This window comes from Somniosus microcephalus, chromosome 3 (genome assembly GCF_052327205.1).
Source record: "Somniosus microcephalus isolate GS21.2 chromosome 3, FLI_Smic_1.0, whole genome shotgun sequence".
Lineage (NCBI taxonomy): Eukaryota > Metazoa > Chordata > Chondrichthyes > Squaliformes > Somniosidae > Somniosus > Somniosus microcephalus.
In genome coordinates, this window is record NC_140989.1 from 87903110 (window position 1) to 87929827 (window position 26718).

A 26718-nucleotide genomic window follows, 5' to 3' on the forward strand; every position below is an offset into this window, starting at 1 on the left:
AAGGTCTGGATGGGACAGTCTGTACCGTTACGCTCCCCCGGGGCTGAAATTGCTTTTTTTTTAATTTTAGCAAAAAAGTAGACAAGAGCACGAAGTGGATTTTAACTTGTGAGCAGCCAGTGGAATGGGTGGGTTGCCCGCCCACAAGCTGCGATGGGAATCCTGGCACATTCTGATTGCCGGGTCTCATTAACATATATGCAATGAGTTTTATGACCCAAACAGGCGTCCTGATGCAGCTCTCTTGCTCTGGGTCGGTGCAATGTCAAGTGGTCCAGAGGCTATCCCCAATAGGAAATAGGTAGGTGTGGACAGGAAACTAAATGTAGCTGGAGTTGCCATCGCAGGGGAATGAGGGAGCCTGGGGGCAGCAACAGCCAACATTATTCTTGGAGACCAAAGCAATATTCCTTCTCCTCCAGCTCCCACTAAAATAGTTTTAGCACATACCTCTTCTGCTGTTCCACTTGGGTACACTGAGTAGAGTGTCCATGGAGGATCTTCACCCAGAGGCTGTTAAAATGCCATCAGGGTCCTATGTCATAGGATTTCAAATTGAAAGAATTCACAAGGCTCCCAAAAATTAAGGTAAGCACCTCAGCTGCCCACGAATACTCAGAAGGGACTATGGTGGACGACAGGATGTGAGGTGGTAAATTCACCACAATGATTTTAACTCTGGTTTTGCCTAGTATCCCCCAGGTGGAGGGAGATTAAATCAGCCCTGCTGTTTCCTTAAGTTAAAATAAGAAATTTCAGCACCTCCTCTTTGATGTCTATTACTCTCCATGGGGGCGGGGTTTTCATTCCCATTTTACCTTCAAAAAATAAACTCTATTACTCCAATCATTGGATTGCAATCATTCTTGCCTGTTTGGCACTGAAAATTCACCCATCGCCATTTTGTGTCGGGCCTTCTTTTAGTCCTTCAGTGCGCACCTACTTAAGCATGCAAATTAGGGTCTTGCACTTGTTTAAGGGCCCAAATATCATTTAAAATAATTCTGGCATCCTATTTGGCAATTCTAAAACAGTCACAAAAATCATGAAGAGAAACAGCTGAGAAGGTGCCATTTCTACCGAAATTTAATGGGATCATCACCTGCTCTCAGGTAAATCACTAGTTAGTTTATCTTAAATGCTTGTATGTTGCCTTTGCTATTTTGGGAGTTATGGCTGCTGTAACTGACCAGTAATTGTTTCAGAAATTTATGAGGCTGAGTCTACAGAGGATTGCTGACCAGAATTTCTGGTAAACTTCTGTTTGGATTCAATGGGTGTTCTGCTTGAAATGCCATTGTAGCTGGGAGGAGGAGCAGGCCAGGCTCCAGGGACCTGTAGCTACAGATAGAAGAGGCAGAAAGAGAGAACCTCACAGGATGCTTTCCCCACTAGAGTGCAGAGGACAAGAACTGTTCAGTGAGGAGGCTCCACTTTACTGAGGCCGCTAACCAGGTTATGTCACCTTCCCTTTGCATCTTCCCCTCCCCTCCCCTTTCAGCATTCTGTAGGGACCGCTCCCTCTGAGACACCCTAGTCCACTCCTCTATCAACCCCAACAGACCTTCCCCTTCGCCTGGCACCTTCCCGTGCAAGCGCAGGAGATGTAACACCTGCCCCTATACCTCCCCCCTTCCCACTGTCCAGGGCCCCAAACACCCCTTCCAGGTGAAACAGCGATTTACTTGTACTTCTTGCAATCTAGTATACTGTATTCGCTGCTCACGATGGGGTCTCCTCTACATTGGGGAGACCAAACGCAGATTGGGTGACCGTTTTGCGGAACACCTCCGTTCAGTCCGTAAGGGTGACCCCGAGCTTCCGGCCGCCTGTCATTTTAATTCACCGCTCCATTCCCACTCGGACCTCACCGTCCTTGGCCTCTTGCATTGTTCCACGGAAACTCAACGTAAACTCGAGGAACAGCACCTCATCTTCCGATTAGGCACTTTGTAGCCTTCCAGACTCAATATCGAGTTCAACAATTTCAGATCATAACCTCGGCCCCTATTACATTTTGACTTATATTTTTTTCCCCACCCCTTTGTTTTGGGTCTTCCCTCCCCCCGCCCCCCATTCCTTTTTTTTCTCTCTCTCCCACATGGCAGCTGTCACTCATCCTGCCAGTACACTTCACACCTAATCTGAGCCGTCTTTTGTCTCCACTAGTCCTATTACCATCTCGTCTGGTTTTGAATACCTCTTAATGTCTCTTCACTTCTCCTTTGTTCTATCGCAGCCCTGCCTTCGATCTATTATTTCCTTTCCAGTTTTGAAAAAGGGTTCACCCGAAACGTCGACTCTTAATTTCTCTCCACGGATGTTGCCTGGCCTGCTGAGTTTTTCCAGCAATTTCTGTTGTTATTTAGGTTATGTCACCTGTTGCAGGAGCAACTGCAGCCCAGCACAAGGTCACGAACCTCCTTGCCTGTGGCTCTGAAAGTTACTGCAGCCCTGAATTTTTATGCTTCAGGTTCATTTCAGGCTGCAGCAGGTGAGATCTGCAACATCAGCTGTGTGTGCCTGTATTAGGCAGCTGATGGATGTGCTCTTTGCCACCTCCAATTAATTAATCTCCTTCCGCATAGAGGCTACGAAGCAGGAATACAGAGAGGGCTCTAGGCATTGCAAGAATTGCAGGCTACCCTTCTCGCCGATGCAGGGTACCATCAGCAGCACATACTTAGCCTTGTGTGCTCCAGTAGAGGAGCCTGGAGCATACATGAATAGGAAGAGATTCTAAACATCCAGCTAGTGTGAGATGACATGCAACCCATCATGTAGCTGTGTGTCAGGTTTCCTGGCAGCTGTTATGATGCCTTCATCCTGTGCCAGTACTCAATTCCCCCTCTCTTTCACCCAGACCATTACTACTGGGAGATGAAGGTCACCCCTGCAGACCTGGCTCATGACGCCTCTCAGGAACCTGAGCACAGATGCAGAGATGGGGCATAATCAATGTCATGCCTCCACCCAAGCCCCAATAGAGCAGATCTTCCAGACAGGGCTGGAGGTATACTGCAGTACAGCCCCCATAAAGTCTCCTGCATCATCATTTTCTGCTGCACGCTCTGCAACGTTGCTATCCAGAGGGGCCAACCCATCAAGCCACACGCAGAGGAAGACTTCGAGGTGGAAGAACATGAATAACAAGATGACAAGGAAGGGCTAGGCCCACCTATCCTGCCAGCTGCAAGAGCACTTAAACAGCAGCTCATCAAGGAGCACTTCAGCTAACTAATTCCTATTCTCCTGCACCAACAGTCCCTCCCAGTCCTACCACCATCCTTAGCATTTCACTCAACCCAATCAGCAGCATAGATCCTTCAGACAAATCACATTGCTTGGTCAACAAATACTCACCAAATAAACTCTGCAGTGATATCTTGAAAGCCCTTAACCATGCTTTCCTTCAAGTTTAGTAAGCTAGAGGAAGTATTGGCGCCCAGAGCCTGCATGGCCTCATGTGCACTGTTGAGAGATGCTACCACTGGTCCCACAAACCTCTGGATAAAGAGCCCAAATGCATTCTGCATAGAGGTGACCATACACTCAAAGGTCACCTGTAGCCATGCCTGAGTGCTGCACACAAGTTGGAAGTGGACTCCTATACATTGTCCGACAGGAACTCCAGTGCACCTGACAATTCCTGGTACACAGCTACAATTTGTCTTTAGTAGTCTGGGCCCTGAAAATCAGTGGGCAGGATTTTCATTCAGGAGTCGGGTTGGAGGCGGGACTACAACTTTCGGGGTTGTAGTCCCGCCTTCATCGAGATGCGGCCAATCCACGCGATTTTAACTTGATTGACCTTGTTGAGCTCACCCAGCGGGCTCACCAGGCCAATTAAGGGCCACTCGGCAACAGGTGACATCACAGACTGAAATTTCATCTGTCAAGAGGTTTTCACAGATGAAATATCAGCGTTTCACAGCTGTTTGAAGCTGTCAAACACTGACAGTCTTACTTCTAACATGAACCTTCTCCACAGACTCAGTTAGAAATCTCTCCTGCACAGAAAGCTGCAGGCTGTCACTTTTGACAGTTCACAGCCATTCTGCTTTCTGTGCCGGTGAGATGAGAGACTCCTGAGACCTAAAGGAAGGGAGGCTGAAAAGGTAAGAAAATGTATGTAAAACTTATTTAATCACTTTAGACACACCAAACACGCTTACCTTTGCACTCATGCACACATCACTCACTTGAACACTGACATCTCGACCCCTCCAAGTCCTTCAACCCGACGGCCCGCCTTCTCTAACTTGGCGTAGTTTGGAGCCATCGGGAATCCCACACTTCAACATTAAAAATAGGGATTAGGCTAAAAACTACCTGTTAACTACCTGTTAACAGGCAGTTAATTGGCACTAATCCCTTCCCGCTTCAGGTAGGCGGGTCCCAGTGCGGGACGGGTACCCGCCTCCTTTGAAACTGGCATGGAGGTGGGTTTGGGTGCGGGATGGGGTTGGGACCCCTGATTTTGGGATTTTAACCCCCCCCCCCCCCCCCCCCCGCACGCCTCCAATCCCGACTCCACGGCCCAATGAAAATCCTGCCCATTATCTCTGACCTCTACAGCAGGGGGAGGGTGCGAGCTTTCCTTCCGGTGAGTTGTTTCCTGCACCGTCCTCTCCTCCTGCCCTTTGCTCCTACACATTTGTGCTTGGTGCATCACCCAGTGCTGGGCCCTCTAAGTCACTATCTAAAGATCATGGGGTGCCAATTTCTGAGCTGCTGCTTGCAAAGGTAAGAGTGAGTAATGATACACCTTCAGTTGGACTTTCCTCCTACTACTGTACTGCCAATGGATCCGGGACCTGGAAAGAGGGAAAAGAGAAAATAGTTAGTAGCTAGTGGCAATGGTATATTGTTGCAAAATAGTGGGAGCTCAATGCAGCACCAGGATGTGATGCAGAATAAGTGAAGAGGATAATTAAGTGATGAGAAAAAAAATGCAGGGCTCGGCACGCTGTGCCACGTTTCCTTCTGCCTTACCATCTGAAACTGTTCTGACTCTCCCTCTGCCCAGGTTATTGATGGCTGCCTCTTCTGTGGATGTGAGGACTTGAAATGATTGAGTCTCTCCTTCTGTGCAGGTCCTTTCCCTGGCATTGTGTGCAAGTTTGTCCTGCAAGAGATAAAGGGAATGTGTTAGTGAGTGGGATGCTGAAGAGTTGTGACCATCTGTGTGTGAGGGTAGAAAAGTTTGTCTGGTGCTAGGAAGAAGAGGCGCATCAGGTGTCTGCAACAGAGGGCATTAATAGTGAGAGCAGTGACAGAGTTTGTAAGCAGGAGGAGAGTCACTGAAGAGTGTTGCTATAATTGCATGAGAGGACTGTGAAGCATAGGAGATGAAACTTTTCAGTACTGTTATTACAGTAAAGCAGTGCAGAGCTGTGCTGACATTCACAAAAAACTGTGACTGGAAATCTTACCTTAGCAGTCGGGATCAGGGCATTGATCTTTTTCCTGCACTGCTTCCAGGTCTAAAGGATGAAACTTATGGCATTGGCACGCACTGCCACCTCGGACCATTCCTACCTGGCACTGTGACATTGGGACACGACTTTGCCATTGAAATTAGGCCTCATTCCTCTGGCCTCCCCATACCTACAGTCAAGCAAGTTAAAATGGTGGGGGACAGAGCGCGTCGTGAACCTCCAACCACACCGCTCCTGCTGGGCGGGCTCACTTAAAATCAACCTTTAGGTGACAACAGGAACAAAACATTTTTTTTAAATTAAAACAGTTGAGAAATGGCCTTGCAATTTTGTAGTCTTCTTGCGGGGCTATTTGAACTTACTTCTGTACGCACTAGTGCCTAGCAATCCCGATAGCCAGTTTATGTGGGTAAGTAATGGAAATAGCCCTAATCAGGTGGAAATGATTGAAAATCATGTGCACGATGTCACATTATTTAGGCCTCATTTGCATTCATCCAGCTACAAACTGGCAGACACTTCCTGGAACCATTAAGATCACAATTACAAAATCGGATGCGAAGACAAATTGGCAAAGATCTGGTGTAACAGATCTCTGTCCAATTTTCTAATCAGTAATGCCCTCTCAATGCCTGAAAACTAGGCAGTATTGATCTGAAAATTGACCCTCTTGTCTTAATAGAGTTGAAATGTCCATGGAATTTGATTCCCTGGGAGTGCATATTTATAGTGTCAAATTCCTGCAATCAAGGAAGGCTCTTCCCAATTTCTAACGAATTATTTTAAAGATTCAGGTTAGATTCAAATAATTTAACTAAATTTATATTTAGGTTGGATCGAAATCACTATCAAGAAGTCAAATTCATCCAGATACTCTTTTCTAATCCTGTCACTTGAGTATGTTAGCTCCTTTTACTCAAGAACACGTGTGCCATAATTTGATCTCAGTTTAAACTGTGTATTGCGTATCAGCTCCATAATTTAAGCAGATGTAAAATGGATTTGCCAGAATTAAATGACAAATTACCCAATAATAATGCAGTCACAATCATTTCTTCTGTATCTCTAAAGAACATATTTTTACAATTTTCTGCATTGAGATTTTTATACAACTATTAGAAATGCTTCTGCTAAATAACCAGTTATGCAAATACATTTTTAAAAATTCACTTCTGGGATCTGGGCATCGCTGGCAAGGCCAGCATTTATTGCCCATCCCTAGTTGCCCTTGAGAAGGTGGTGGTGAGCCGCTTTCTTGAACCGCTGCAGTCCATGTGGTGAAGGTACCCCCACTGTTACGTAGGGAGTTCCAGGATTTTGACCCAGCGACGATGAAGGAAGGGTGATATACTTCCAAGTCAGGATGGTGTGTGACTTGGAGGTGATGGTGTTCCCATGCACCTGCTGCCCTTGTCCTCCTAGGTGGAAGAGGACACGGGTTTGGGAGGTGCTGCCGAAGAAGCCATGGCGAGTTGCTGCAGTGCATCTTGTAGATGGTACACACTGCAGCCACCGTACGCCAGTGGTGAAGGGAGTGAATGTTTAAAATTCTGTCTACAATGAAATTTTTAATTTCTGATTTAAAAACTGTAATAGGTGATTATGAAATTGCACAATTATTGAGTGAGTCCAGCAATTTCACTTCGAGTCATTTGTGTGTGTGTGTGTCTGCGTGCGTGTGTACATTTGCACATTCTTGAAGAAACAGGTTATTATACTAATGATAGTATTGTAATTCAGCACTTCATGCTCACAATGAGCCTTGGTAGATAGGTTTATTTCCATTCCCATTATGCACAGCATGATAAGTTCCCAATCTCAGCCATGCAATCATGCAAAGGTAACAAGTGCAGGCTATTTACTTTTCAAATGGAGGGAAGACAGATTGAAGGGAGAATCATTAGCCAAGGCTTAGGGAAAGGTTTCTTGTCGAAACCCTCTGCTAAAATAAGATGTGGGGCATGGAGGAAGTTATACTGTGAACCCAATCTATTAAAAATCTTGTGTCTGTAATATTACTGTTTTGTGGTGTTGCATGGTTAGCATGGAGCAATGAAATCCCATTTGTCCATGCAAATAACTGACCAAGGGCCAATCAGATCTCCACAAGAACATAACATTTTTATTTTATTTTTAGATTTCTATCTTCTTCCTATTTTTTTCCTGCATACACAGGTCCCAACCTGCACAACCTCTTTGCTCTGCCCAACCTAAATGCCCTCTAGTTTATCACATTTTTGTAAAGCTGTACATGCTCATCACTATTCAGAGTGCATGTCATTTAGAATATCGAAGTGTTCAGTGCCTTTTTTGCATGAGTATGTTAGACAAAGACTTGTATTAAAACATTAAATAAAAAGGCCAAAAATGAGGTCTAGCTACCTTCAACCCAAGCACCCCACCCACCCGCCCCTTCAACCACCGTCTGCCCCACCTGTGACAGAGACTGTAGGTCCTGCACTGGACTCATCAGTCACCTGAGAACTCATTTTTAATGTGGAAGCAAGTCATCCTCGGTTCCGAGGAACTGCCTAAGAAGAAGAAAACTGGTAAGATGGGCATTTTTCTTCACTCATTATTCATCATCTTTTCATGTGTGATAAGACTGTACAATTTTCAATGAACGTGCTGAATATATGAAATGGAATCAAAACTATAATCAGTGGGTGTTCCAGGGACTCGCAGCTAGACTATTACAAATTCTGGTGATTTACTCAAGGTAAAACAAAGTCTTTTGAGGCAGCTGGATAACACCTTCCTGCTGCCATCAATTAGCGGCACATGGAAATACAATGTGAATTGAAAACGCAAGAAGTAGAAGAACTAGGCAGTACAATGTTTTATAATGTTACTACTTATCCTTCGAGATCTTTGTTTGAATCCAGCACTGAATGATGGAATGAAATTCTTCACTCATTGATGACTGTAATGGTCTTAACTAGAATGAATATGGACAGTCTCAACCTAGAAAGGCCCTGCATTTTTTTCTTATGCGTCCACAGCATTAAAGTTCCAATTAATTGGCACTAAATGGTAGTCTTACTCTTGTACTCTTTCTACTTATGGACTGATGTAATATTACATGTTGCCACTGAATCTAAAAAGTGGAATTATCAAGGTAGGAAGAAACTTTACACTGGTTATACATACCATCACTCGTTAGAGTCCTGACTACTCATGTATGCATGGACTGCCATTTTCATTGGAAGAAAGTACATGTGGCACCATAAGGTTTGTAACTGGTAAGTTGTACTGCAAGTTATGTATTGGCATATTGTTAAAAATTCCTCACTGAGAATTGTGTATGCTGTCATTACATTGCATTCAGCTGGCACAACATGATCTGAAAATCTTATTAGAACTAACTCTAGAAAGTATTGGATAATGCTATGTGAAGGTCTACAAATCTGCATTTATACTGCACTCTAGTGCAGTCTCTTCTGAAAGGACAGGTCTCATGCAAGCTAAATGTAAAATTGTGAGGATTTTTTAAGATTGGAAGCCCAAAAGAGACCTGATAAAAATGGGTCTTCCCGGCAGCTAGTCCTGGCAGTTTTACATTCAGCTTGCAACTGGCGGCATGAAACCCACGATTTGGGAACCAGTTGCATCATTTGGGCCCTGTGCACTGTAAAGGCAGCTTCATAGGCTTTTGGGTAAGCTGGTATCAGAAGTAGAAATGCCATATTGGTAATACAGAGCGTGCTCTTTCTGACACTGAGGTTACAGCACATTGTAGATGTAGGGTATAATAAATGTAACGCCATATTTAACCTACACTATAACTAGTCTCACCTGGGAGTGGTTGGTGTTGGCAATTGGTTCAAAAGGTAGAAAAAAAGCTTCATTACCCATTACTCCCCAGTTTAACCTTGAAATTCAAAGAAACAAAAGCCACTGCTTTTCTGATGTGGCACATCCAGATTATGTGCAAGCACTGTAAAAAGAAAAGTGACCCGTCAATTTTTCCTATCAAAATTATATTATTTATCTTCCATTAACTCACTGAGTAATCACTACCCTTCAGTGTTTAGCAAGGGATCTGCTTCACCTATGAAGGTGTGTCACTCAGCCCACCACTGGAGCACAATTGTTGGAATAAAATAAATACAAGTCTGTACTGCTATACCAGAACAACCAATGAAATCAGAAGATTGGGAAAGGATAAGAACCAGTGGCAATATAAGCTAAACAGTGTTATTCTATTGGACATGTCATAGGAGAAATACTTTGAGGTGCAGGTAGACTGATTGCTGAAGCCATCAGCACAATGTGTGACTAGCAGAGAGCAAATAGGATCTTGAGCTAAATAGTCAGAAGAATAGAGCACAATTCTCAGGAAGTGAATGAGTTTGCACCAAGCACTTGAGTACTGCATTTATTTTTAGTCACTATGTTATGAAAAAGACATCCAGACATTGAAGAATGGTAACTAAACCAATAGCTGAAATTAGACATCTGAGTTATCAGGAGAGGATGCAGAAACTAGGAATGTTACCACTAGATTAAAAAAAAAGCACTTAGGAAGATCTTATCGGGGTATTCAAAATCCTAAAGGGTACAGGATCTTGAATACCCCAGGGTTTGAATTTCCTAAGAGGAAACCCCGGAGAAATAGTGTAAACGGAGGGAATTATTGCAGGAGATAGGAAGAAACCCGTGGAAATTGCAGGCAAATAAAAGTTTTAACGTAGTCATAGATTCTACAATAAAGGGAAATAACCTCAAACTCACGAGGGACAGGGAAAAGACAGGTTAGATTTAACTACTGGATATAGAGGGTGGTGAATTCATGGAATGCACTTCCATGGTAGGCAGTGGGGAATGATTGTATCAGCAAATTCAGGAGCGTGTTGAATAAGTACCTGAAGGGGTATGCCGGGTATTATGGGATATGATATTTGCCAGGCACAGGGCCTGAAGAGGTATAATACAATTGATCTTTTGATATTTTGCCACAGGGACTTTTTAAGCCCTTGTCACAAATTATACTGCCATTACTCAGGGGACCATGCTCAACTGTATTCTGGAAATGATTGAGGCCTTCATGCTTCATTAGTCATGGTTCATTTATTTCTCCAATAAAAACAAGCATCAAAGCAGCATGGTGTGCTTACTTACACCCACATCATAATATGGATTGAATACCCTCTGAAAATCCTGCGGTCTACATTTGTTTAAAAATATTTGTCTTTAGGATGTGTGATGTTAGAAAGGTCACATTTACTGTGCATCTCTAGCTGCCCTGAGAAGGTGGCATGCCTTCTCCATTAAAGATAGATGGTGTCTGGTGGACAAAATATAATTACTGGAACATTCCTTGGATTAGTGTAATTCAAATATCTGTGTGCAAGGGTGGCATGCAAGGATATTGTCTGATAAAACAGAACTTCAGTAATAATCCAAAATCCACAGGATACAATGGAGTGAAATTTACAATCGTCAAGTGTACCTTTGGAATTCTGAACCAGAAATCGGGTGTCTAGATGATTGGTGGTGTCTTATATTAGCTAGTAAAGGCATGCAAAACCGTTGCCGTGTGCTGCATTTTACAGAATCTGACAATTAAGAAGTTTTCAAATATGAATGGTCAATTAGTGAATATATATGCAATATAAACAGAGGACAAGGAGTTTCAACAGTATGCTCCAGAAGGTGCTGATGGGATACTGGTTACAGACTTGCACAATCATAATTAAAAATTACTTTAGATGAAAACAATTTTTTTTTTGAAAAACTCTTTTTGTTGATGAACCAACACTATTACTTTGAAGGTTTGCCTGCCATGATCAATATCTATGTTCTCCTGGTGGATATTCTGGCAGAGAATGTCAGCTGGATTCTTTTCTCAAAGACGATTGTAAATCCTCCAATGTGCCTTTTTCTCCTTAACTGAAACCTAGTCTTAATTTTAACCTAGCCTTAATTTTAACCTAGCCTTAATTTTAACCTAACCTTAATTTTAACCTAGCCTTAATTTTAACCTAGCCTTAATTTTAACCTAGCCTTAATTTTAACCTAACACTGCTGGTGGGAACAGGGAGGGTTCGGGTCAGATGACCGTTTTTCACCCCGCCTGATATTATGCTCCACTAACTTCAATGGAACATAAAATTGGGCAGGCTGTACAATGGGCGTCCGACCTGAACCGGCCCCCTTTCTGCTGGGCAGGTTAGGTTAAAATTACTCCATTGTCATGAGTACTGATTTTGCTCTCCTGTCATTTCATGGAAATTCATTCATTCATTCATTCATTTCCCAATGTGAGTATTCTTAGAAACAAAATGCTGGAGAACGTTTAGGGCTGTGAACCAAAATGTGTTGGCATCTCCAGGCGAGGAGGGAGCACATTGGATGGGGTGAGGGCATCTGATGCTAATAACAGAATGTAAACATACAAGAACATTTTATCTTCATGGCTAGCATGCCATATACTTTAGACATCTTATGAGAAGTTTAAAAGTTTAATTTGTTCGCCCACTTGAAACCCTTACTGACTCCCAAAGTTAATTATGCATACTTTAATTTGACTACTGAATTTTAGTTAATTTGGTTAAATGAAAAATGACATGGTTTATGAATATTGATAAATAACCACTTAAGCTACGCATAGTTCTGAAAGGTGATTATTGGTCAAATATAAATTTTCCTTCAAATATGTTGACACTTTCAATTGTACATATGTTTAAAATAACACATGAAATTAACAGAATGTTAACTAAACATAGTAAATAAAACTGCATTGATTTTAAAATTGCTCTAAAACAAACACTAAACGTAACTCTGTATTGTAGTCTTCACCTCCAATATGAAAGCAGGATGGGCCATTTGTTAGTCATGGAAATTAATGAATTTAGACTTCAGTGTGATAAAAATGAAAATAGGGCAGTTTCTATAACAGGCAGGGGAATCTGACTCATTGGTTTACCGCCCAAGCAGTGAAGACAAAAATTATCTCCTGTGTCACCAAGACGCTATCTACGGAGATCTTCATCGCCTGGTCAGTAAATGAAGGTTGTCAACCTTTTTTTCTTTTTGTGAACACTTCAGGTTTTGCACACTATCTAGCTGGATTAACAAAGCGCTCAACATTTACACCAGTTAAGCAGCCTGTTTGTGGTTTTAAAGCAACAGTACTATACTATGTAGTAAACGGCTTAATGTCTACTTTTTTCTACTAACGAAGTCAAGTTTCTAAAAATAAACGCGAGATAAATCAGGCAAAGCCATAACATTTTTACAAAGAATTGCATTATTAATTTCTTAGCATAAGAAGAAAATGTCCTCCAACTCCCTGTATAGTTCCTAATATCTTTTTAACCAATATTTGTATATCTTTTCAGAACGGCAAAATGATCCCCATTTTTTATATACCAATAAAAGAGAGGTTTTCCAGAACCAGAAATTGCCTTTCATCTGGTTTCTAATGTTCCAGCAGTTTTAGTAGAAGATCATATCAAGTAGAACTATACAGAAAAAAGACCTTGTTTTCATCCACATCATTCTTGGAATAAAGTTTAAAAAATAATAATTTTGTATGGATTTTTTCATAGTGCAAGGTGCTATTTTTGATCTAGGTATAGCTTTACTTCACTGAAATATTACAAAGGGTATTAGTCTTCTTTCTGAAACTCTAAAAACAGCTGTGCATGCACCTACTGTCTTAATTATTTTATAGTCATCATAACCACCTCACAATACAATTGGGTCTTGTGTGGCAGCATCCTTTCGTCCAACAAAAAAACATGCCACCTGCTATAAAATACAACTGTTCTGCCATATGTTACATCATTCTGCCAAGCATCACCAGTCTGTGTTACAAATTTCAATACTATATAGCTCACAAAATCATTTATTAACAGTCCTACAAAAAATGAAGGTCTATTATAGCCAATCATGTGTATTTCTCATTTAATGAAAGGATCCCAGCTCTCACTTTTGAAGCTGACAGTCAGAAGGATTTTACCCATTGTACAGTCAACTGCATTCAGATAATTTCAAAGGATGCAGCAAGACATGCCAGCTTTGCACGCACTATGAAACAGCTAACCACGGGATCAGGTTGCCTAGAAACAACCTGATTATCACCGGCCACAGTGGGTTAGGAAGAAATTTTACCTGTTCCTTCAGGACCATTTGTCAAGGCTCATTAAAATGACATAGAGGAAAATGCCCACATTAGTGCGGTTTCTGACAATAAACAGTACTGGCCTTTTAAACTAAATTTGAAACACTTAGCAAACAAAGCACAATCATTTTGGTACATTATAAATCTTCATTTTTTTTCTAGGATGAAAAAAAACTCATTATTACATTACGATACCTCAGGCTTGTTCCAAGAAGAAAAGGGAAAATACTAATAGCATTCCCTGAAAATCACATATGAAAGCTGTGACAGCTGTCATCCTGTAAATGCCAAGGGCAGAAAGACCATCTAATAATGTGTATCTGTATTCCACTGCAGTTCTGCTTTAGCTGGTACTTCCATTTAAAGCACGACTTTCAATCAGATATTATCGTTAATATCTGCTTTGAAATGAACACCAGTTTGTTTCATTTCACTCTGACAGCGGAAAAGATTTATCTCTGCATCTCAGGATAACAAAAAACACAACAGCAGTGACATTGTTACAAAAACAAATGTACTAAATAAATTTGCTTCACTGGTGTCTTCCAGAAACATATATTACACTACAGGAAAAATGGTTATGCATAAGTGGAACAGAGATTTAAGAAAATCAAACAGATATAAGTGAATGAATCTACTTAATGAAAAATGTCAGGAAACAAAAACAGACATTATTAAGCCTGAGGGGAAAATCTACTCCTATGCTGAAAAACTTGTTTGAATTTACATAAGGACTGTCCTGTACTCATTTCATCACAGATTGGTGTGGGAAGCATCACTTTTGAAAACTATCATGAATGTAGCTGAAGATTTTGAATAAAATAAGCAGCTTAATTTCTTAGCATTGCATTCTTTTCAGAATGTGTTCCTCACAACTGTAAACATGCACCACATTATCTTTATAAATAGCAGTTTTTCCTGACCAAAGTTCCCTACTGTGTACCATCTGCGCATATCTCTGCTTGTATTGCTCATAGTACAAACAAAACCTATTGTACTTATTCCCAAATTCAGCTATTACAATGATATTAAGTGCCCAGCTAAACAAATGTCATTAACACCATCGAACTGTTGTTACAGAAAGGCTTCTTTTGTGTATTTTTTTTGTCATTATTGATGCCAATGTTGGGGGTGTGGAACGCTTTGCCATTTTGGGCACTTAGTCTAACATTCCCAAGCTCGTTTATCTTCGCAAAAAAAAGCTGTTGAGCAAAGAGGAGTGGATTGTCAAAGGGAAGTGTTATCTGTGTTAGATGCACCACTGGGAATACCTACCACTCAACAAAAGGAATGAAAAATATATTGAAAAAAGAGAAAACCATCAATTTAACATCTAAAGGTGGTTAATAATAATCACCTACAGTATTTGACTGTTGAACAATCAAATTGAAAAGTGTGCATTTTATTCTGGGTCAGACATGAACTTACTGAGTTTAGCAAAGTATCATAATTGTGAGAGTGTGTGTAGTACTGATAAGCCAGAGTGACTTGCCAGGAACTTATGGAGACATCTCAGGAGTCAGACACTTTGTTTGTTTGACTTTGAAAATTTTTATTTTCTTCACGTGAATGACAGACTGCAAGATATATTAAATGCCAATTCATTTTTATTAAAAACAAAATAAAAAAGCTTGAAAATACTTAGCTGGCCCACCTGTGACAGAGACTGTAGGTCCCGCACTGGACTCATCAGTCACCTGAGAACTCATTTTTAATGTGGAAGCAAGTCAACCTTGTAAAGTCTGTGGGTTGTTTAGTTAATTAATACACAGACTCCAAGAGTAACTTAAAACAGGACTTTACTATTCGAAGGTCAGGGCGAATCTGCCCAATACTTCCTGACACAGCACTTATATACCGGTGTGGTCACCGTCGGTATTACAGTATACAGAAGCCAACAAAGTAGTGCAACACCTAAAGTAGTTCTCTTAAAGGTGGACGGTTACATACAATAGTTCTCTTAAAGGTAGACGGGTACATACACTACAAACCTCCCTTTTTAGCTTACAACATACTGATTCCTCATTAAACATACATTATAACATATATACAACTTTATGCAAGACAGTTCACAGATTCAGTCTCTCTGGAGGTTTCCGGACTCTGTCCGGATAACGCCTCGGTGGTGTCGTAACTTCCGGCGGGGTAGTAGGTGCTTCTGGCAAGGTCGATTCGGCTTGAAGGACAGTGTCAGGTTCATCTGATTCCAGTATTACCAGATCGGAGGTAGGTGTTCTGGGTATCTCTGTCTCAACATTAACCGTGTAAGGTGGTGGAGCAGATTGGCCATTTGTGGCTGACCCTATGATCTGGTCAACATGGCACCTTATTATACTGTCCCCAATGTCCACCGTATACATCAACGGCCCTCGCCTTTTTCCGATCGTTCCAGGCTGCCATTTCTCGGTACGGTAGTCCCGGGCCAAAACTTGTTGACCTATCTGAAAAGATCTAGTTGGCCTTTCATTCATGCCCTGGAATTGCCGGTTCTCTACGTCCCTTCTGATGTTTGGCTTAAGCAAATCCAGCCGGCATCTTAGTCGTCTATTAAAAAACATCATGGCGGGAGTTTGATTTGTGACCGCATGTGTTGCATTCCTGTACGCCAACAAGAAGCTATCCACCTTATGTTGTAAGTTAATGGCTTCATTACCCATGGCCTTTATGGCCTTCTTGAAGGTCTGGACAAACCTTTCAGCCAATCCATTGGAGGCGGGATGGTATGGGGCTGACGTGTAGTGCTTAACCCCATTGCTCTTTAAGAATTTCTTGAATTCTTTGGACACAAATTGCGGTCCATTATCAGAACAGATCTGTTCCGGCAGCCCATTCCTAGCAAACATGGTCCTTAACACTGTGATGGTTTTTTCCGTGGTGGTGGTGGACATCTTTATTACCTCTGGCCACTTGGAGTGTGCATCCACCGCTATTAGAAACATTGAGTCCATAAATGGACCAGCAAAGTCGATGTGTACCCTTTGCCAAGGAGATGAGGGCCACTCCCATGGATGCAGAGGAGCCTGTGGTGGCGCGTTTTGGACCTTCTGGCATCCTAGACAGCTCTTAGTGATTTCTTCGATGTCCCCATCAATGCCTGGCCACCACACAAACGCTCTTGCTAGGTTCTTCATTTTTACTCCACCCAGATGTCCCTCGTGCAGCTCCTTTAACACCTTCTGTTGAAGTTTGGGTGGAATCACCACTCTAGATCCACACATCAGGGTTCCTCGACACACTGACAGCTGTTCTTTTCTCTGCGAAAATGCTGGCAGCATTGGTTCGCCCTGTGCTGGCCATCCCTCCACTGTTAAATCATAGACTCGTGAGAGAGTCGGGTCATTTCTTGTTTCGTTTTCGATCATCGAATTTGTTACTGGTAGACATTCCACTATGGATGAGTGGAACATCTCTACCGGGTCCACTGTAGTCGCTTCTTCTACTATCGGCAATGGCAAGCGCGATAACCCATCAGCATTTCCATGCTGTTTGGACCTTTTGTATTCGATGTCATATTGGTGTGCCCCAAGTAACACGGACCACCTCTGTAACCTTTGCGCTGTCATGGTGGAAACGGCCTTGTTAGGGTTGAATATGGACACCAACGGCTGGTGGTCTGTCAGTAATGTGAACTTCTTGCCCTGCAGGTAATGATTGAATTTCTTTACGCCCCACACAAGGCTGAGGGCCTCCCTATCTATTTGAGCATAATTTCGCTCCGCGGAGGTCAATGATCGGGACGCGAATGCCACTGGCCTTTCCGAGCCATTTGGTAACTTGTGTGAAAGTACTGCTCCAATTCCATAGGGGGAAGCATCACAAGCTAGACGAAGAGGTAACGTTGGGTTGAAATGAGCCAACACTTCTTCAGAGGTAATCAACGCCTCGCTTCTGCGAAAGGCCTTTTTACATTCCTCACTCCACTTCCATGGTACTTCTTTCCGCAACAGAGCATTCAGCGGATGCAGCACCGTGGATAGATTCGGCAGAAACTTGTGATAATAATTAATCAACCCCAAGAATGATCTTAACTGTGATACGTTTTCCGGAGCGGGGGCCTTCACGACAGCTTCTATCTTGTCAGGTGACTTGTGCAGCCCCTCTCGGTCAATGACATGACCGTAGTACGAGATCCGTTTTTGGAAGAACTCACATTTCTTGCGATTAACTCGAAGGCCATATTCCTTCAACCTAGTGAGCACCAGTTTCAAATTTGTGAGGTGTTCTTCCTCGTCTTCTCCTGTAATCAGGATATCGTCTAAGTAACACTGCATGCTTGGAATTCCTTGTAATACCTGCTCCATGGCCCTCTGCCAAATTGCTGGAGCCGAAGCTACCCCAAAAACCAGTCTATTATAACGATACAAGCCTCTGTGTGTGTTGATGGTGAGGTACTGACGCGACTCTTCCTCGACTTCCATTTGTAAGTATGCCTGTGCCAGGTCTATCTTGGTGAAGTGTTTCCCTCCAGCCAACGAAGCAAAGATATCTTCAATCCGCGGAAGCGGGTATTGTACCGTGTGAAGCACCGGATTCACTGTGATCTTGAAGTCTCCGCAGATGCGGACCTTCCCCGGTCCCCCTGGCTTGTTACTTGGTGAAGACTTCATGACGGGAACAATGGGCGTGGCCCACTCACTCCAGTCCACTTTTGACAGTACCCCTGATCGTTCAAGTTCTTCCAGTTCTGCCTCCACAGCAGGTCGTATCGCGTAAGGTACCAAACTGGCTTTGAAAAATTTTGGGCTTGCATATTCTGCAATCTTAACCTTTGCTTTAATTCCTCGCAGTGTTCCCAGTCCTTGCTGGAATACCTCTTTAGCTTCGTCTAATATTCTGGACAACCGTTCAGGTTTGACATCTTCCTTTCCGGAATCTACCATCATGGTGTTTAGTGAATGCCAGTCTATCTTTATTTTCCTGATCCACTCCCGTCCCAGAAGTGGTGGACCTCCCTCAGGCAACACATACAGGTCCATCCTTTGGTGCTCTTTGTCCTTGTATCTCACCTTGACTTCTATCTTTCCGATGGGGTATACTTTGTGCCCCGTGTATGTCTTCAATACTAGTTCCGTATCCCGTAGGGGAATATGCTTGAATAACTTTTTATAATCATGCTTATTCATGACCGTCAACGCCGATCCGGTGTCCACTTCCATTTTCACTTGGGCTTTTGCAATCTGTAGTGTGATCCAGATAGCTTGTCGGTCAGCTTCATTACTCACATTGTGAATTCTCAGACTATCCAGTTCCTTGCAGTTGGAGTGTGAGTCTGAATTCTGTTCTTCCGGACTCTTCCTAGTCACCTCATGTACCTTCCTGTACCTCTTTTGTGGTGACTCATTATTGTTGGTCTTCTTCCCTGACCGGCATACCTTAGCTATGTGACCGAGCTTGCCACATTTCCTACATTCCTGGTTTTTAAACCAGCATTGGTTCTGGTCGTGTGTTGTCTTCCCACAACGATAGCATTTCGTTGTACCCGAAGTAATTTGCTGCACCCTGAGTGCCGCTGCCTTTAGCTGCATTTCCGCCGTTCCTTTCGCTGCGGCTTCGTTCGATGCAGCAATAAGGACAGCCTTCTCAAGTGTAAGATCGTTCTCTTCGAGCAGTCGTTTTTGTGTTTCTTCCTTCAACATTCCGCACACGAATTTGTCTCGCAACGCCTCTGTCAGATTCCCTCCAAACTGGCAGCGTTTCGCTAGTCTACGCAGTTCGACCAAGTATTCTGCGTTGCTTTCGTCTTTCCTTTGCGTTCTCGCATAGAATTTGAATCGTTCCGCCAACATCAATGGTGTGGGGTTCAAGTGATCCTTCAGAACAGTCACAATATCATCGAAAGTCTGATCCGCCGGTTTAGCTGGTGCTAGTAGATGCTTCAAGAGCTCGTATGTCTTCGCGCCCATCGAGTTTAGCAAGGTTATAGCTTTGTCATCTTCTTCTATTTTATTGGCCTCACAATAGATCTCAATGCGTTCCACATACATGGCCCAGTCTTCTACCTCGGAATTAAAATCGTTGATGTTACCACGCTTAGGCATCTTCCTCTCTTCCTGATAACACCACGAATTATTTCTTTAAATTTTTTTTTTTTTTTTCCCCAAGATGGCGGTTCCCCGCTTCTGTCTTCTTCTCCGCCTAATGGCGGCTTCCCGCGTTTCTTCCCCTGGCGGGACGGGTACACTTTCCCCACGGGCGACGGCCGCTGGCTTTCAGGTTCACAGCCTGCGCGTCGGCTTCAGTGCTTTCCCTTTTCTCGGCAGGGCAACCGGCGCTGGGTACACCCCGTTGACGGCGAACAGTTTCAGCCGCTGGGCTGGCTCTCGCTCAGTTCCCCTTGCTCGGGCTCTGTCTCTCCCGCTCGCTCGGCTCCCAATCGCGCCTCCCAGCCCTCTCGCAGTCCGGTGCTTCCCTCCCCGGCTGCGGCTGAGTTTTTATATCTTCCCGCGCCTACGCTCGTGGTCGCAGCGCTTCGTGGCTTCAGTCGCTGCCCGGCCTTTTTCGCCGGTCGTGGTCTAGCTGTCTCACGACGCCGTTGCGTCCCCAGCCTGTCTGTACCGCGGCTTCCTTGCTCCACGCTGCCCCAGTCTCAGCGCCTCTGGGCCCGACTTCTGTCCGGCTCCTTTCCCCCTCGACCGTGGTCGAGTGCACCGCCCTTATCCTCCGGTTATTCTTTTTACTTTTCCCTTACTCACAGTCACCGTGGCCGCCTTGCTTCTCGTGCTGATCGGCTCACTCCTCACCGTGGCAGAAGGGACAGTCGGTGCCTGTTGCTGATGAAAGTCTTTGTCTCTGAATTCTTCCTCCTTTCCAGCTCTGCAGACTCGAGTTTTCTCCCAGCAGAATGACGAGGGCGGTTGCCTCTTCTCGACGCTCGTTAACTGCTTCAGAATTATTGTTGCCGCAGGGTACGATCGGACTCGTCGCCACTGTAAAGTCTGTGGGTTGTTTAGTTAATTAATACACAGACTCCAGGCCACAGCTGGAGTACTGTGTGCAGTTCTGGTCGCCTCACTATAGGAAGGATGTGATTGCTTTGGAGAGGGTGCAGAGAAGATTCACCAGGATGTTACCTGGGATGGAGCGCCTCAGCTATGAAGAGAGGCTGGACAGGCTGGGGTTGTTTTCCTTGGAGCAGAGAAGGCTGAGGGGGGACCTGATTGAGGTGTACAAAATGATGAGGGGCATAGATAGGGTAGATAAAGAGGAACTTTTCCCCTTAGTGGGGGGGTCAACAACAAGGGGGCATAGATTCAGGGTAAGGGGCAGGAGATTTAGAGGGGATTTGAGGAGGAACTTTTTCACCCAGAGGGTGGTTGGAATGTGGAATTCAATGCCTGAAAGGGTGGTAGAGGCAGGAACCCTCACAACATTCAAGAAGCATTTGGATGAGCACTTGAAATGCCATTGCATACAAGGCTATGGACCAAATGCTGGAAAATGGGATTAGACTGGACAGGGATGGATGGGCGGCGCAGACACGATGGGCCGAAGGGCCTCTTTCTGTGCTGTAAAACTCTATGATTCTATGACTCCAAGAGTAACTTAAAACAGGACTTTACTATTCGAAGGTCAGGGCGAATCTGCCCAATACTTCCTGACACAGCACTTATATACCGGTGTGGTCACCGTCGGTATTACAGTATACAGAAGCCAACAAAGTAGTGCAACACCTAAAGTAGTTCTCTTAAAGGTGGACGGTTACATACAATAGTTCTCTTAAAGGTAGACGGGTACATACACTACAAACCTCGGTTCCGAGGGACTGCCTAAGAGAGAGAGGTTTTGGGTGCAGACCCTTCATCAGAACACTAACCTGTCTTTTTCTTTGCAAATGCTGATGGAACTTTTGCAGCTTTTTTTTCTCCTTTCTGTTTTATTAAATTATGTAGTGCTGGAGGTGCACATGCTTAATATGTTTTCCTGCTGTATTTTCTAGTTGTGTGTTGGTTGTGAATGTTCCTCACTTCAACTGGTGGACCGGCATTAATGTTAGTGGTGTTTGTTGCTGCAGTCACAGTGAGTTCACTACCTTCAGAGGTGGGATCTGCTGCCACTTTTGCTGGGCTATGTGATGGCACAAAACTGCTACTGAGATGAGTGCCACCTGGCATCTGCCCATGATACCCACTGATCTTTGTGAACTGAGATTAGAGGGAATTCGAGGTTTCAGAATCCTTCATCATGGTTTCCTGTAGCCAATCTCCAAGCAATTGGAAGCACTTTGAAGTGCTATCCACCAAGCCTTCACAGCAGCAAGGATAACCTAAGGCTGGCGTAAAATGAGTTCTCCACTGCAGAGCAAATGGTGTTGCTATCTACAAAATGACAGACTGTAGTGCGGACAACTATTGGTCCATGACATCACTCGTGTGGGAGAGATCCGAGTGTTTTGCTCCTATACAACTCTCACCACTTTCTATTATAGTGTATTATAAAGAAAATTACTTCTCAATTTGTGCTGCTGCTGCCTCTATTAGGAAGCAGGCCCACTTGGGTTTGTATCACCATAAAATTCATTGGGTCCACTAAACATGCTGGATCTCTGCTCCAAACCAATTGATGCTTAATAGTCTCCACCCACTGCTATTCCTTCCTTACCAGTGCTTGCTGTCTTGCCCTGTTATTTATTTTTCTTCAACATAACTCTTTATTTCTCCCATAGTGTGTGTATCTGTGCTAATGCCTGCTTCAAGTGGGGATGGTGGTTAAGCATTTGGCTGCTGCAGCTGGTGGTCCATTGGGTTTCCTTGTTCTGTGAAGAGATTATAAATTATGAGTAAGTAAGTGCAGTTCTCCATTTGCACACTGTTGTATCACTGCATGCACTTATATTTAATCAATGTGCATGACGTGTTGACATAATATACTGTGCATATTGTTAGTATGGTACCTACCACTATCTGTGGCCTCTCCTCTAATCTGCACAGTTTCAATGCTTTGTAAAATATCACATGATCAAATCAATTATTTCACCATCATATGGAATCAGTTCTTTAATGACTGGAGTTTCAACACCTGTTGTACACTATACCCTTTTGTTAGGTGCTAGTTTGACCTTTAAACACAAGAGCCCGAATTTTGCAATAGAAATAACGGTGAAGCTATCAGCACTTCCTGTTATTAAGGAGTAAATCGGACAGCAACTTCTGACATGCGCAGTAAAACACGGAAATCAGGAAGTTGTCGTCCAAGTTGCCCTGCTCCTCCAGAAGGTTCACTTTAACAGTATCTTTTAAGAAAATAAGAAATATGAGCAGGAATAAGCCATATGGCCCTTCGAGCTTGCTCCGCGGTTCAATAAGATCATGGCTGATCTTTGACCTCAACTCCACTTTCTCACCTGATCCCCATATCCCTTGATTCCCTTAGAGTCCAAAAACATTTGATCTCAGCCTTGAACATACTCAATGACTGAGCATCCACCACCCTCTGGGGTAGATAATTCCAAGATTCACAACCCTCTGAGTGAAGAACTTTCTCCTCATCTCAATCCTAAGTCAGAGACTTGGCATTCAAATACATGATGGGGTGTGATTTTGCAGTACTTACCCATTAGATACCTACTAAACATACCAGAAAAAGGTAGGGCTGGTCCACTCGAGTCTAAGTGAATTTTTAATGCTATGGTAAGTCTTAATTCCTGCCAAACTACCTTTTCTGGCACTGAAAATTTACTTTTAAAAGAGTGGGGTCTCATTTATTCAGATTTTTATTATTGCTGGAGATTTAAAAAAAATGTTTTATTTTACTTTTTCTTTCTGTTGCTTTTATCTCTCAATTAATCCCATCTTTCTTTCCCTCTCTAGTTTGCTTTCTGTATGTGATTGACATTGAATTAAATATTGTGTGTCTCAGTAAGGATTCTTCAATCTGATTAGTTAAGGAGACACACCGTTGCTTGCCCTGTTCACTCAGGTCTCAGATCACCGGTAGTCGAATAACTGCAAGTCGAAAGCCCACAGAAAGTCTGTGGAAAAGTTTAAGTGTAGTGCCGTTCGTTCGCCGTTATCCCCAAAATCCGGGCCATTGTGGTTGTGATGTGGTTGTTTGGCCTATGGACCTTCCCCCCTGCAGAATATTCTCTTTCCTATTGTAGCATTTATAATGCGATTTGCATAACCTTGCTCTTTATCACTTATTTCATTCTTCTGTGTCAACGCAGCATTCTTTTTGTTTCACATCCATTTATGCCCTGTGCTCCCACTATACAGTAACATGCATTGCTTACCTTTGTGCTCTTAAGCCAGACCTAATGGCAAGCGTTCCTTCTGGTGGTGACATCACTCATCTCATCTGCGCCATATTGTCACACTTCTTGTGCAATTAGGGTGCAATCCTTTCCCTACAATCACTCCAAACAGTCCTGTGCTTTCAAAAGATCTCAGCACAAAGTTGATTTTTCTCCCATTTGTATTCAGGCATTTTCCCAACAAGTGCATTATCTACATCTGGATTGTTAAGGTTTTGAACATTTTAGTAGTTTACCAACAGCATTAACGGATCTTGTTCCAGGTGTATTGCTGCTAATTCTTTGCTGCTGCTAATGGAATTGAATTCATACAATGACATATTTGATATCCACTTACCTTAGTTTATTAGAGGTCAGTTAATTTTGGGGGGGAAACCATCTTTTTTCTTCTATTTTTAGAGAAAATAAGAATGTTGACCTCTTTGTGTCAGTGCTGAGCACTCTGACCTCTTCAGGTCAGTGCTGAGCACTCTGAAATTAGATATTTGCAGTCCTGAATTTCCACAGGCTGGCGGAGGGTAGGGAGATGCATTTTCAACTGTTAACATAATTTCTCCGGTGGTTCTGCTGAAGTTACAGTGGGAGATAAGGACAACCACCAATGCAGTTTAGGGTCAGTAAGTTCAGACACAGTGCAACGCGCTCTCTACTCTGCCTCAGGAATGTGCCTTAGACGTAGCCTGAAAAGGGCACAATCCTACTTTCAATTACCAGTGAGAACTGTTCCACTTTCCTCATCATTTTTATGGCATCTCAGAGTGAGATTGCTAACATGGCATCAATTTATGGCCACAAGTAGCTGAGTTGAGACAGCTTATTTCAAATTGATTGCAGAGAGAGAATACCTTCATACCATCAACCCAAATTGGATCTGAACTCATACTGTAGACGTAAAGAGACATGGGGAGTGACGTGGTGAGGAGGATCCCCCGCACTTCATATAACCCGCCTGATTTTCATTCCATTGATTTCAAAATCAGATTGGTGCTACAACACCCAGGTGATCTGCTCCAACAGGTAACTGCCCAGGGAATAAAAGTGAAAATTATCCTCAATAGATCTAATTTTCCTCTGCCTCATTCCCAAACGGTGCCCAAAAAATGGGTGCAATGCAATGGATAATTGGATGTCAATCGTTAGCTTTCATTCCGCACCTGAATAACACTACACTTGAACTTCCTCTATGGCTTTTCTAGGGTGGGGGAAGGAAGAGTTTTAACTCCATCTGTATGTTGAGGACATGGTTGGAGGGGGGCCTTAAAGAATGGAGCGTTCAGCATTACCACCCTGTTCCCGCTGGAATCCTGCTGGTCACCATTTTAACTGCTCACTGCAGTTAGGTGACTGAGGTGCTCACTAGACGCAGGCGGAAGCCCCATTTATTTATGCAAATCAAGGTTCCATTGCATCAATGGGACCTTGATTATATTTTAACTGGGGCCGAAGCTGAGAATCTGCCATGGCCTTCCCGACAAGGGAATGCAGGTGTGCTCCTCCGGGCACAAGGAAAGTCACAGCCACCCCTCCGCCCCACGTAAACGGCCCCATGTCTGAAATCCAGGCTCGTGACTGCATTTTGCACTTGTCCTTTCACCCACCCGTAACCCATGGAATTAAAATCGACTCCCTGGTGTCTGCACATGACTCAGCTTGAAGAGGGTGCAGAAATGTAAATTTCAAACAATTGAATTTCAGAGGGCTTTGCAACCAGATTTCCTCTAATGGCACCTGGTGCAGATCGGGGGCAAACTGCCCCATCAAACCCCTGCCACAACTGGTTCCAGAGCTGCTGTTCAGGTGCTACCCAACTTAAGGAACAGACTGGCATTGTCAAGATACATCTTCATTTTTGATTTTTTTTGATAGAAAAAATTGGTTTTGCTGCTTGAATACTTGTTGCAGAACGCAGTTAGTTTTTTTACACTTAGTAATGTACACTTAGCATTCAGTATTGTGGCACATTACATTTTCAATATAGCGTATTTGGAGGCAGATGACATAAAACAACCACAAGTCCCTTTGACAGCTGCTAAGTCATTCATCTAGCCCCCACCTGAGCAACTAACCCATCTCCCTGCTCATACACACCTGCTCCTTGCTCGCCAGAATAAAAGGAAAGCCTCAGTCAAACTGGCACTCTCCCTCTATTCCTCTACCATTATTCTTCACACATACACTTGTTTTCCCAGTTTCTTCACCTAATGCTTGGCACCACCCTCTTACCAGCTCCCTGGTCAAACTGCAGGGGAGCCCAAACTCTGCTTGGGGTGCTGCTGGGATGAAATAGCAACACAAGCTCATTCACGGGATACATAAACGCACATATTAATTTAAAACTGACAATTATTCAACAGAAAATGTTCAAATAATAATCCTGCTTCATTCCCGGCAAAAATCAAAAACCTTCTGCCTCTCCAATGAGGCTTTAACTGTGCCTGTTTCTTTAATGGTGCCGGTGACTTTAAGGCCCAGAAAGTGCCCAGACCTCCTCATGGCTGCAGCCAATACTGCACCCCTAAGGCGCCTCCTTTATTTTAATTAGGCCCAAAGGCAAATTCGGGCATTAAACTCTGATCCCAGTGGAAATGCACTTCCCGCTCATGGCTACTAAGCACCACAAGGGAGAAGATGATCAGCCCTGATGTGTGTTAACCCACTTCACCACCTCAACCCTCATATTCAGCTATATTTTAATTAAACATATTTAATGCAACTCAAATTTTACAAATATGCAGAGTTGGAAAATATTGTAATTTTTTTCTAATTTGATTAGAACAAAACATGGAAAACTAAATAGTAGAGATGATACTTGCACAATAATAATCAGATCAGCTCTTAATATATCCTTGATTAACAAAAATCCCCTATTAGAATGTCCCAATTATTTTAAGCTTATTTCG

General features: G+C 43.3%; 1 protein-coding gene across 13 annotated transcripts in view; it reads right to left on the bottom strand.

Moving 5' to 3' along the window:
* The window catches only part of nrxn1a (neurexin 1a), a 2435560-nt gene that overhangs the window by 2050500 nt on the left and 358342 nt on the right, over positions 1 to 26718 (bottom strand). The window lies entirely within an intron of this gene.